A 13,724-nucleotide genomic window follows, 5' to 3' on the forward strand; every position below is an offset into this window, starting at 1 on the left:
CAAGTTAGTGCGACTGGCAAAGTAGCCCCTCAAGCTCCCAGAACCCCAGTTGGAGACACCAGCCGGAGACAGCAGCAGAATGATCACAAGCGCAAGGCCCCGCAGCCGACTTCCAGCAGTCGGCAGGTCGCAACAGTTGAAGACCAACAGCCTGAGGGGCAGCCTCCGGCGAAGCGGCAGAAGGGCGGCAAGTCCAACTAGCTGCCAGCTTTCTCTTACGAGCAGACTCTCGACGGCCCCTACAAGTTCCACAGCGGCGCGAAGCCGTCCAACCACACCACTCGGAAGTGCCACTGGCTCACCAGAATCGCCAAGGGAGACGGCCTCCTCCCCCCTCCGCCTGCTGGGCCGCCGCCTCCTCCGCCGCCTCAGCAGCCGGCGGCCAGGCCAGTCGACGCCGTACAAGACAAGTTCCTGGATGAGCACGGAGCCTATGTGGTGTTCACTAGTGTAGTAGATGACCGGCGCAGCAGGCGCCAACAGCAGCAAGAAGTAAATGCAGTGGCATCAGAGACTCCGGAGTTCATACAATGGTCCGAGAGGCCTATCAGTTGAAGCAGAGCTGATCACCCAGAGGTGATGCCGAATCCAAGCTCCTATGCCCTGGTTCTGAGCGCTACCTTGGCTACTGATAGGCGGGCCGCTCGCTTCTCGCGAGTATTGATAGACGGAGGCAGTAGCATCAACATCCTGTACAAGGATACAATGGAGAAATTAGGAATCAAGCAGAGACAGCTTCAAAGCAGCCGAACTGTTTTCCACGGCATTGTACTTGGCCTTTCCTGCTCCCCAATCGGCAAGATCCAGATAGACGTCCTCTTCGGAGACAAAGATCATTTTCGCCGAGAGCCAGTGTGGTTTGAAGTGGTGGACCTTGAAAGCCCATACCAAGCATTGCTCGGCCGACCTGCTTTGGCCAAGTTCATGGCGGTCCCCCACTACGCCTACCTCAAGATGAAGATGCCGAGTTCCAAGGGAATCCTAACCGTGTCTGGCGACTACAGGAAGTCGTCCGCCTGCGCGGCCGAGAGTAGTCGGTTGGCCGAGTCCCTGGTGATCACAGCTGAGAGGCGGCTCCTTGATCGGGTTGTGGCGATGGCCGGCAAGCAGCCAGAGATGTCGCCCGACCCCAAGGAATCAGAAGTTGAGGGCTCGTTCAAGCCGGCTAAAGAAACAAAGAAGATACCTTTGGACCCGAAGCATCCGGAAAGGCACGCTGTCATAGGTGCAAACCTAGACAGCAAATAGGAAGGCGAGCTCGTCGATTTCCTCCGTGAGAATTGAGACATCTTCGCATGGTCCCCCGAAGACATGCCAGGTGTACCGACGGAATTCGCCGAGCACAAGTTACATGTCCGATCTGATGTAAAGCCCGTCAGGCAGCCCTTGCGCCGCCTGTCAGAAGAGAAAAGAAGAGTTGTTGGAGAAGAAATAGCCCGGCTCCTGGCAGCCGGCTTCATCATGGAAGTGTTTTTTCCAGAGTGGCTGGCAAACCCAGTACCGGTGTTGAAGAAAAATAAGCAATGGCGGATGTGTATCGACTACACAAGCCTCAACAAAGCTTGCCCCAAAGACCCATTTGCTCTGCCAAGAATCGATCAGGTGATAGACTCCACAGCTGGATGCGAGCTGTTGAGTTTCCTAGATGCATATTCAGGATATCACCAGATCAAGCTGAACCCGGCTGACAGACTAAAGACCACCTTCATCACGCCGTTCGGAGCCTTCTGCTACCTGACCATGACGTTCGGCTTGAGAAACGCCGGCGCCACCTTTCAGCGTTGCATGCAGAAGTGCCTCCTGAAGCAACTCGGCAGAAATGCCCACGTCTATGTGGATGATGTGGTGGTGAAGACGGAGAAGTGCGGAACCCTGCTGGAGGACCTCAAGGAAACCTTTGAGAATCTGCACCGATTCCAGATCAAGCTCAACCCAGAGAAGTGCGTTTTTGGAGTACCAGCTGGCCAGCTCCTTGGTTGCCTGGTCTCCGAACGCGGCATAGAGTGCAATCCTGTGAAGATCAAGGCCATCGAGAGATGGAAGCACCCAGACGACTGTTAGATGTGCAAAAGTTCACCGGCTCTTTGGCATCCATCAGCCGATTCATCAGTCGGCTGGGCGAGAAGGCTCTCCCCTTGTATCAGCTCATGAAGAAGACGACCTTCTTCGAGTGGACTCCCAAGGCGGACGAGGCTTTTCTCCAATTAAAGAAAATGTTGACTACTCCTCTGGTGCTGGCGGCTCCGACTCCCAAAGAGCCCATCCTCCTATACATTGCCGCCACCAGCCGGGTAGTCAGCACAGTCATTGTAGTCGAGCGCAAGGAGGAAGGCAAGGCGCTACCTGTCCAGAGACGGGTATATTACTTGAGCGAGGTACTGTCGGCCTCCAAGCAGAACTACCCCCATTATCAGAAGATGTACTACGGCGTGCATTTTGCCACCAAGAAGTTGAAGCCTTACTTTCAAGAGCATCCAATCACTGTGGTTTGCACCGCTCCACTAGCCGAGATCATCGGAAGCCGTGACGCTTCAGGCCGAGTGGCCAAGTGGGCCATAGATCTGGCTCCCTACACCATCTACTACGAGCCCCGCACCGCCATCAAGTCGCAAGCACTGGCCGACTTCCTCGTCGACTGGGCGAGACCCAGTATCTGCCGCCAGCGCCCGACTCCACCCATTGGCGGATGCATTTCGACGGCTCCAAGATGCGCACCGGCTTGGGAGCCGGCATCGTCCTCACTTCCCCCAAGGGCAACAAGCTTAGATATGCGCTGCAGATCCACTTCGCCGCCTCCAACAACGTGGCCGAGTACGAGGCGCTCATCCACGGGCTCCGGCTTGCCAAAGAACTCGGCATTCGCCGGATCCTGTGTTATGGCGACTTTGACTTGGTGGTCTAGCAGTCATCCGGCGATTGGGACGCCAAGGACGCAAATATGGCGAGCTACCGTTTCCTCATCCAGCAACTAAGCGGATACTTCGAGGGGTGGGAGTTCCTCCACGTGCCAAGGAATGACAACGACCAAGCAGACGCCGTGGCACGAATCGGCTCCAGCCACCAGGCAATACCATCTAGTGTCGCCCTTCGGCGCCTCCTCAAGCCTTCTATCAAGCTGTCACCAGAATCAGATTCAATCTTTGTGCCAGCTCCACCTGAGGAAGATGGATCCGACTCCAAGAAACACACAGTCGAAGCCGGCCCGGGGACTTCAGAACCCGGCCCGGAGACTGCAGTGGGAAGATTGAAGAGCCCAGAGCTCGGCCCGGGGACTGCTCCAGTCGGCCTCGGGACTTTGCCAAATCAGCAAGCGGCTGCGGACTCCAACCCGCTGCCTCCCAGCCCAGCCGCCCTTGTCCAAGTCGCACTAGTGGCAGTTGAAGAAATAGCAGCACCTTCATGGGCCCAGACCATCCTCAGGTTCTTAGTAAACAGAGAGCTGCCAACTGATGAAATCTTGGCTCGGCAAGTGCAACGCCGAGCAGCAGCCTACACCATAGTCAACAGAGAGCTGGTCAGGCGCAGCATTACCGGCGTCTTCCAACGCTGCGTCGAGGCAGAACAAGGCCAAGCAATCCTCAGAGACATCCATGAAGGCGAGTGCGGTCACCACGCAGCCTCCAGGGCACTCGTCGCCAAAGCCTTCCGGCACGGTTTTTTCTAGCCAACCGCCCTGGAAAAGGCCAAAGAGTTAGTCCAAAAGTGCAAGGGGTGCCAGATTTTCCGTTCTAAGCCACTTCAGCCAGCTTCTGCACTCAAGACTATCCCCATCGCCTGGCCCTTTGCAGTCTGGGGCCTGGACATGGTGGGACCATTCAAGACGGCACGAGGTGGCTTGACTCACCTACTTGTCGCAGTGGACAAGTTCACCAAGTGGGTGGAGGTGAAACCCATCAAGAAGTTGAATGGTCCGACTGCAGTGACCTTCATCGCTGACATCACAACTCGGTACGGCATCCCACACAGCATCATCACCGACAATGGCACGAATTTTGCCAAAGGCACCCTGGCCCGTTTCTGCGCGACGCAGGGCATCCGACTGGACTTAGTGTCCGTTGCCCATCCGCAGTCAAACGGCCAGGTGGAGCGAGCGAACGGCCTCATCTTATCCGGCATCAAGCCTCGACTCGTCGTACCGCTGGAGCGATTTGCCGGCTGTTGGCTCTAGGAGCTGCCAGCCGTCCTCTGGAGTCTGCGCACGACTCCAAACAAGTCAACCGGCTTCACACCCTTCTTCCTCGTCTATGGTGCCGAAGCCGTCATCCCAACGGACATAGAGTTTGACTCCCCGCGAGTCACCATGTACACCGAGGAAGAAGCAGAAGAAGCACGTCAAGACGGCGTCGATCTGCTGGAAGAGGGCCGGCTGTTGGCACTCAGCCGGTCCAGCATCTACCAGCAGAGTCTGCGTCGATACTACAACAGGAAGGTCAGGCCAAGATCTTTCCAAGAAGGCGACCTTGTGCTCCGGCTGATCCAGCGAACAGCCGGCCAGCACAAGCTGTCGGCACCTTGGGAAGGCCCCTTCATCATCAGCAAGGTGCTAGGGAACGACACCTACTATCTGATCGACGCTCAGAAGCCCCGAGCGCGCAAGAGGGACGACTTCGGCAAAGATACAGAGTGCCCATGGAATGCAAATCTTCTTCGAAGATTTTGTAGTTGATGCAGTATGTATCGCACTACCCCTTTGTATTAAAGTACTAAGACTTTGGGCCCCCCGAGACGAGCTCGGGGACTGCCCTTTTTGTTATCTGTATGATAAGAATTATGCCTTCGAGTACATTACTTTCATCACAAGCCGCTTGGCACCGGGCCAGACTAGTCGGCCTGGGGACTCGCCGCCTTGCGCTATGAGGAGCTCCTACAGTCAGACAAGTAGTGCGCGGTGCCCAATCCGTTTCCTGCCAAAGCCGCAGCTCGCAGAGCGACTGTGAGGCGGGCAGGAGTGAGAAAGAGCGGGCGCCCACACGAAAAATGGCTAAGGACCTCAAGCACGAACATAGCGTAAGATGGCCTCCAGCATTTCTGAAACAGAAAGCCGACTCATGAGTAGTCGGCTCGCCGTCTTAGCCTTTATCAAAGACGGCCGACTCTTGGGTAGTCGGCCTGTCGCTTTCTATCCGACTTGCTAAAGAAACTCCAAACGGCCAAGTACTTGCCTTCCCGAAGTAGCCAAGCACTTGACCCAGCGACAGTCCGCAGAGCGGCTGTCCGACTGGCAAGGCAGCGACTAAAGGAAGGCGGCAAAGGGAAAAGCCTAAAGAGCAGTAAGCAAGGAAAGACGGAAAGCGGATAAATATTTACATAGGCCCTTGGCCGAATCTTCGAATAGAAGTTCAAGATACACCCCGCGGGTGGAACTGTTTGAATTTAACAAATTTTTTCAAAAGATTATTAAGACAGATAAAACAGAGGCGGAAAAGGCATCCTAGGAGGCGGCTTCTGGGATCGGAGGATCGGAGGAGACGGCGGTGTCGGGCGCCGGGGCAGTCGGCTGGGCGGTCTCGGTTTGATCGCCTCCGGCGGTAGTCGCCTTCTCTCGACACGGCTCGTTGCTGGAGGCGCGGTCAAGCTGAGGCTGGCCGCCTACTCCGTCTTCTGGCATCTCCGCCTCGCCTCCGTCCTCCGCCTCGTCCTGCTCCTCGGTGCTAGAGTCGATCACCTCCGCCAAGTCCTCGCCATACTCCGGGTTCATCCCGAACCACTCTGGTGGCACTTCCTCGCCGCCTTCAGCCCGCTCCGGCATGAAGACATTGGTGTCCGTGTACTCAGCGATGGCCGCCGCACGCTCGATAAGGGCACCCTCCACGGCCTCCAGCTCGGCCTAGGCTTCTGACCGGAACGCGGCCAGACGGTCCAGGTCCAGCCCTAGATACCACGCCTTGACGAACTCCAAGGCCCGGCGTGCTCCGGCCCGGGCCGAGGAGCCCTTCCAAGCTTCAAGACGACCGGCGGCGACTGCCAGCCAGTCGGCGGTCCGGCTGGCGGTGCACAGAGCCGGCATGTCTGGCCACAGAGCGGCAACCGCCTGGGCGCCGGCACGCTGAAGCCGGCGCATCAACCGGTGAGCCAGACGAAGACGGGCTTCAATGCTCAGAAGCTGCTCGTCGATGGTTCGGGGGGCATTAGCGGCGATCTCCTCACCGTTTGCCCTTCGCGCCTCACGAGCAGTCTCGATGGCCAGAGGGACTGCCTGCGAGTGACCAGGGAAGAAGTCTACCAAGACAAAAAAGAAGCAAGTCCAAAAATCAGAAGTCGGCCTGACACATAGTCGGAAGCCCGAAGAAACGAAAGAAACTTACCATCAACGATATCCTCAATATTGTGGAAGCCGGAGGTCAGCATCGCCTCCTTGTCAGTCCAGGAGGAGCGCTCGCTCTCGAACTCGGCCAGGAGAGCGGCCTCCTTCTTCTCGGCCTCGTCCTGTGCCTTCTTGAGCAGCTCCTTCTGCTCGGCCAGCTGCGCAGCCAGCGGGTCACACTCTGCGGCAAGCTTGCCGCACTCCTCCTCCTTGGCACGCTGGGCGGTATTGGCCTCGCCCAGCTACTCCTGAAGAGTGGGATTGGCGCCTGAAGAATGAAAGAAGAGACAAATAAGTCATCAGCAAAGAAGATCGCCGGAAGATCCGGCCCGACTGCTCAGCAGTCGGCCCGAATCTCGGGGACTACAGCCCGCGGGTGCGCCAGCACGCCCCCGCGAGGAAGAAGAACTTACTCCGGCTTTCCGACAAGTCGGCAGTCCGCTTGCGCAACTCCTCAACATTGCGGTTGAAGGCAGTGGCGCAGAGGTTATGATACTCCTACAATAAGTCATTGAAGACAGAGTTAGTATTTGGAACTCGCCAGAGGGAGTTCCGAACCGCCTACTCAGCAGCCGGCCTGGAACTCGGGGACTACACCTAGTGGGTGTGCTGGCGCGCCCCCACAGAGAAAAACAAGAATCAAAGAGGAGAAGGAAAAGTACTCGGACGGCCGTCCGCGCTGCCAGATGCGCCATGGTGCAAGTTTGAAGTGCGTCGCCTTCAGCGCGCAGCTTCGCCTGAACGTCCAGAAGCGCTTAGTTCAGCGGCCCGGTGCCGCCTCCGCGCAACCACCCGGTGGGCGCGGCGCTTGTGGCCTCGGCGTCTAGGGTTGCCGAGCTGGCAGCGCCGGTCTCCCGAGGTCGCGGCGCCGAGGTCGCCCTCTCAAGACGGCGACGCACCGGCGAGACGACTTGGAGAAGCAGCCGCGCCTCGGCCTCGTCCATGATCGGCGGCTCCAACGGAATCACCTGCTGCTTGCCGTGCGGCCTCCCAGACGGTGGTGGAGGCGGCGGTGGTGGCACGAGCATGTCCGACACAGAAGCCTCGCCGCTCTCCTTCTCCATGACGGGGTTCTCGGTGCCGGCCTCTCCGGTCTGCCCCGTGAACTCCGGAGGCGGCGGTGCAGACGATAGTGGGGGGACGAGCATCGCCGATCGGGGACGCGCGGCCTCCTCGGTGTGCCATCTCGCCGCAAGGGCGGCTTCGGCATCCTCCAGCTTCTTTTGGGCGGAGGCGGCCGCCTTCTCGGCCTGCGCCTTCTCCAGACGTTCGGCCTCCTCCTCGTCGCGCTTCTCTCGCGTGTTTCGCTTCGTCGCCTCCCGGAGGTCGGCGGCGGGGTCGACCCGCCGAGTATGGGCGGACGTCTCTGCCGACCCCATGGCGGAGGGGACGGTGACTCTCTCAAGGGAAAGAGGGGCCCTGAAGAAGAATGGAGGGAGTATAAAAAAGAAGACTCGGACAAGATTCAACGAAGGAAAATAAAGAGAGCATAAAGACTTACGCGGAGACTAGCGGCGGCTTTCTCACTTCCCTACGGAAGCGGTTGGCCTTCGCGGCCGCCTCCTCCCGTTTGGTCGCGGCGGCCGCCCCCTTGAGCTTCTTCAATTTGCCGCTGGGCGCACTCGGCCCGGCGTGATGCCTCTTCGCGCCGCCTTGGTGGCGCGGGGCGACTTCCCCTTGGGCATCGTCGTCAGGCCAGTCGGCGAAGGTGGCCGAGGGCCTGAAGCCGCCTTCTGTTCCTTCTTCCCCGCCTTTGGCGTCGGCTTCCATCGTCGCTGCCCCTAGGTCGGGGTCATCGACGTCGCTGTCCGCCCGATCGGGGACGTACTCGCGGGGCTGCCTCGTGGCGCCGGCTGCAGGCTGCATGAGGGGGTTCTAGCTCAGAAGAAATCAACAAGAGTCAGAAGCCGGAGTCGGCCGGAAAGAAGACAAAACAATAGGGGGACGCGACTTACCACTGGTGGGGGGTTGTCGCGCGAGTACGGCTCTTTGCCGAACTGCCAGCCCTCCTCGAACTTGCAGTGCGCGATGTGGTTCACCAAGTTCGCCACCTCCTTGCGGGGCATCTCCTTGGTGCTCATCCGACTTGGGTCTCGGAGGCCGCTCATCTGACAGATCAAGTGAGGCCGGCCTTGGAGCGGGAGAACGCGGCACGCCACGAAGGCAGCCAGCAAGTCGGCCCCGACGAGGCCCTCCGACTACGTCAAGACTCGGAGCCGCACTACGGCGGCGGCTCCGGCGGGAGTCAGTGTCTTGACTCGGAGCGACCAGCTGGGGAGCCTCCCAGTTAGGGGGGCGGCGTTGTAAGGCGGCAGGTTGACCCAGTCGCCGTCGGAGGAGAGGTTCTTCACGTAGAAGTATGAACGCTGCCACATCTTCACCGACTTGATCAGCGAGATGGGAGGAAAGGGGTTGTCGGCTGTCGAGCGTCGCACCGCGATGTAGGCGCCGCACTGAGCCGGTATGCCGCCGACTTGCGTGCCGAGCTTAGAAGAGAAGAACTCTCCCCACAGCTCGAGGGTGGGGAGAACGCCGAGGAAACCTTCGCACAGAGTGGCGAAGGCGGAAAGCAACACCACCGTATTCGGAGTGAGGTGGTGCGGTTGGAGATTGTGGATCTCCAAGAACGAGCGGAAGAAGCCGCTCGTCGGCAGCCCCAGGCCACGCATGAGGTGTGAGCGGAAGATGACCCGCTCGCCCTCCTCCGGCGCCGGCCGGATCTCCCCCTCCGGTGTGGCAGCGGCGCGCACGAGGTCCGTGCTAGGGAGGCGGCGTGTCTGGCGGAGGAACTCGATGTGTTCCTCTTCTACATCCGAGCCGTCCCACATGCCGGAGCGCGTGGCGGGGGCCGCGGCGGAGGAAGAACTCATCGCCGTGGTGTGGAGTGCTCTCGCTCAACGGCGGAGGAAGGAGAGAGATAATGCAAGACGAGGCGGGGGAGCGGGGAAGAAGGGCGCGCGTGTTGAGCCGCTCCCCCCCCCCTGCCTACTTATAGCCCAATGGGCTGAGAAGCCGAGGGGGCGGGCGTGGGATTAACTGCACACGATGCCCCATGCCGCCCCACGATTTACCCCACAAAGTTACTGCGCGCCGTAACTATGTGGGAACCCCAACCGTCCATGGCCGCAACGGATCCGTTCATATGCCGAGGCGCGGTAATGGCGGGCCCCGCCTAACGGCCCGTCCCGTCGCGCGCGTGGGCAGGCAGACTGTCCTCCCCACGTGGCGCCACGCGATAGGACCGCCCTGATGGTTGCGGGGAAGCGTATCAGGCACGCCGCCTGGTTTCCCGCTGCGACTTTTGAGCTGCGGCCCTTCGTTAAATAAATCCGACTCTCGACAGTCGGCCCAAGGGGAGACGGCAGCCGAGTTCCAGATTCCACTCCGGGAAGGTTGAAACTGTTGAAGCCCCACAATGCAGCGTCCGCAGGGCTCCACCAGCTTCGGGGACTACTGTCGGAGCAATGGGCCACGGGTAGGCTAACCCGAGTCCCAGGAGCATTCAAGACATCGGGGTAGGCCGCGCCCCTCAAGCCGAGTCCCAGGCGGCAACCTCCAGAGAGGCTGAGTCCCAGACGACGACTCCGAGATAAGCCGACTCCAGGCTGGCAACCTCCAGAGAGGCCGACTATGGAGATTCGGCCCATGATTCCTCCCTCATCTCGAAGTACGGTGTGGGGTACGGTCACGACGTGGGCGTTCCCCCTGCTTACGAAGGACCGGCATGGCTACAGTGAGCCGTATCGCTGGAAGATCTCCGGCGAGGCGCGACACTGTTGCCATGCCTGCCCTGACCTCAGCCACAGTGCGCGACGCACTGTGCCCACGACGCCGGCCTGTACGGCCCGAAGGCGGCGGAGACGCCTGTCAACGGGTGTGCCGAAGGCGGCCTAAGCGCCCCGAAGACGTCCCTGTGGGAGTCGGCGTCCCTGGAGTCGGCCGGCTCCTCCCCAGGGCCCCACGAGCCATTAACCAGATAGGATGGGGAATGGCGACAGTGACCGCCCGATAGACGGCGGCACTGTTACCACGCCCCGATGACCAAGCCTGCGTCATCAGGAGTGCCGCTACAGTACCAAGCCTGTCCGCGGGGCCCGCCAGACGGCGGGCCCCAGAAGCCGGCAGGGAGGATGGTGGCATGAGAGACAGACGGCTGGGACCCACGCCCAGCCGGATTACTATTGTACCCCCGGGGGTAGGCCTATATAAACCCCCCGGGGCACCCATGCAAAGGGTTCGGACCTTGATAGAGATAGACCAGATAGCATAGGAAGGAGAGAGCTAGCCTTGCCCTCTCCTGCCTCCCGACACAGCTCCAGGAGCACCATTGTAGTCACTTTGCCTTAGTGATCATGTGGAGACCCCGCAGAGCAGCAGTAGGGGTGTTATCTCCTAGGAGAGCCCAGAAGCTGGGTAAGTTCCGCCGGTGTGCATGTCTTCGCCTCATACCTCTTCCAGGCACCGGCGATGTTCTACTCGCTCCCACCATGATAAGCCATCCTTTGGCATATGTCGCACCCAACCCCCGACAGTTGAATACAATGAGATTTTCTCACTCGTATCGATGCTTAAAAGTCTGTCCAAATCATGTTAGCAATTGCCACATTTTATGAAATATGGAAAATGGATGTCAAAACTACATTCCTTAATGGATTTCTTAAAGAAGAGTTGTATATGATACAACCAAAAAGGTTTTGTCAATCCTAAAGGTTCTAACAAAATGTGCAAGCTCTAGCGATCCATCTATGGACTGGTGCAAGCATCTCGGAGTTGGAATATACGCTTTGATGAGTTGATCAAAGCATATAGTTTTATACAGACTTGCGGTGAAGCCTGTATTTACAAGAAAGTGAGTGGGAGCACTACATCGTTTTTGATAAGTATATGTGAATGACATATTGTTGATCAGAAATGATGTGGAATTTTCTGGAAAGCATAAGGGAGTGTTTGAAAGGAGTATTTCAAAGAAAGACCACGGTGAAGCTGCTTACATTTTGAGCATCTAGATCTATAGAGATAGATCAAGACACTTGATAAGTTTTTTCAATGAGTACATACCTTGACAAGTTTTTGAAGTAGCTCAAAATGGAACAGTCAAACAAAAGGAGTTCTTGCTTGTGTTGCAAGGTGTGAAGTTGAGTAAGACTCAAACCCCGACAACGGCAGAAGATAGAGAGAGAATGAAAGTAATTCCCTATGCCTCAGCCATAGGTTCTATAAAGTATGCCATGCTGTGTACCAGACCTATTGTATGCCCTGCTCTGAGTTTGGCAAGGGAGTACAATAGTGATCTAGGAGTAGATCACTGGACAGCGGTCAAAATTATCCTTAGAGGACTAAGGAAATATTTCTCGGTTATGGAGGTGACAAAAAGTTCGTCGTAAAGGGTTACGTCGATGCAAGTTTTGACATTGATCCTGATGACTCTAAGTCTCAATCTAGATACATATTGAAAGTGTGAGCAATTAGCTAGAGTATCTCCATGCAGAGCATTGTAGACATAGAAATTTGCAAAATACATATGGATCTGAATGTGGCAGACCCGTTGACTAAACTTCTCTCACAAGCAAAACATGATCACACCTTAGTACTCTTTGGGTGTTAATCACATTGCGATGTGAACTAGATTATTGACTCTAGTAAACTCATTGGGTGTTAGTCACATGGCGATGTGAACTAATCACATAAAGATGTGAACTATTGGTGTTAAATCACATGACGATGTGAACTAGATTATTAACTCTAGTGCAAGTGGGATACTGAAGGAAATATGCCCTAGAGGCAATAATAAAGTTTTTATTTATATTTCCTTATATCATGATAAATGTTTATTATTCATGCTAGAATTGTATTAACCGGAAACTTAGTACATGTGTGAATACATAGACAAACAGAGTGTCCCTAGTATGCCTCTACTTGACTAGCTCATTAATCAAAGATGGCTAAGTTTCCTAGCCATAGACATGTGTTGTCATTTGATGAACTGGATCACATCATTAGAAGAATGATGTGATAGACAAGACCCATCCGTTAGCTTAGCATAATGATCGTTGAGTTTTATTGCTATTGCTTTCTTCATGACTTCTACATGTTCCTATAACTATGAGATTATGCAACTCCCGAATACTGGAGGAACACCTTGTGTGCTATCAAACATCACAACATAACTGGGTGATTATAAAGATGCTCTACAGGTGTCTCCGAAGTTGTTTGTTGGGTTGGCATAGATCGATATTAGTATTTGTCACTCCGTGTAACGGAGAGGTATCTCTGGGCCCTCTCGGTAATGCACATCACTATAAGCCTTGCAAGCGATGTGACTAATGAGTTAGTTACAGGATGATGCATTATGAAATGAGTAAAGAGACTTGCCGGTAACGAGATTGAACTAGGTATGAGGATACCGACGGTCGAATCTCGGCCAAGTAACATACCGATTACAAAGGGAACAATGTATGTTGTTATGCGGTTTGACCGATAAAGATCTTCGTAGAATATGTAAGAGCCAATATGAGCATCCAGGTTCCGCTATTGGTTATTGACCGGAGATGTGTCTCGGTCATGTCTACATAGTTCTCGAACCCGTAGCGTCCACACGCTTAACGTTCAATGACGATTTGTATTATGAGTTATGTGATTTGATGACCGAAGTTTACTCGGAGTCCCAGATGAGATCACGGTAATGACGAGGAGTCTCGAAATAGTCGAGAGGTAAAGATCGATATATGGGAAGGCTATATTCAGACATCGGAAAGGTTCCGAGTGATTCAGGTATTTTTCAGAGTACCAGAGAGTTACGGGAATTCGACGGGGGAAGTAGTGGGCCTTAATGGGCCATACGGGAAAGAAGAGAAGGGCCTCAAGGGGTGGCCGTGCGCCCCCCCCCCCCCATGGGCTGGTCCGAATTGGACTAGGAGGGGCGGCGCCCCCCTCCTTCCTTCTCCCCTCTTCCTCCTTCCCTTCCTTCTCCTACTTGGAATAGGAAAGGGGCGGCCAAATCCTACTTGGACCGGGAGTCCAAGTAGGACTCCCCCCTTTTGGAGCCCCCCCTTGGGCCGGCCTCCTCTTCCCCCCTCCTTTATATACATGGGAGGGGGCATCCCAAAGGCACACCAAGTCTTCTCTTAGCCGTGTGCGGTGCCCCCCTCCACTGTTACACACCTCGGTCACATCGTCGTAGTGCTTAGGCGAAGCCCTGCCCCGGTAACTTCATCATCACCGTCACCATGCAGTTGTGCTGACGAAACTATCCCTCGGCCTCAACTAGATCAAGAGTACGAGGGAAGTCATCAAGCTGAACGTGTGCTGAACACGGAGGTGCCGTACGTTCGGTGCTAGGATTGGTCGGATCATGAAGACGTACGAGTACATCAACTGCGTTGATATAACGCTTCCGCTTTCGGTCTACGAGTGTACGTGG

Source organism: Triticum aestivum, chromosome 5B (assembly GCF_018294505.1).
Source record: "Triticum aestivum cultivar Chinese Spring chromosome 5B, IWGSC CS RefSeq v2.1, whole genome shotgun sequence".
NCBI classification, from domain to species: domain Eukaryota; kingdom Viridiplantae; phylum Streptophyta; class Magnoliopsida; order Poales; family Poaceae; genus Triticum; species Triticum aestivum.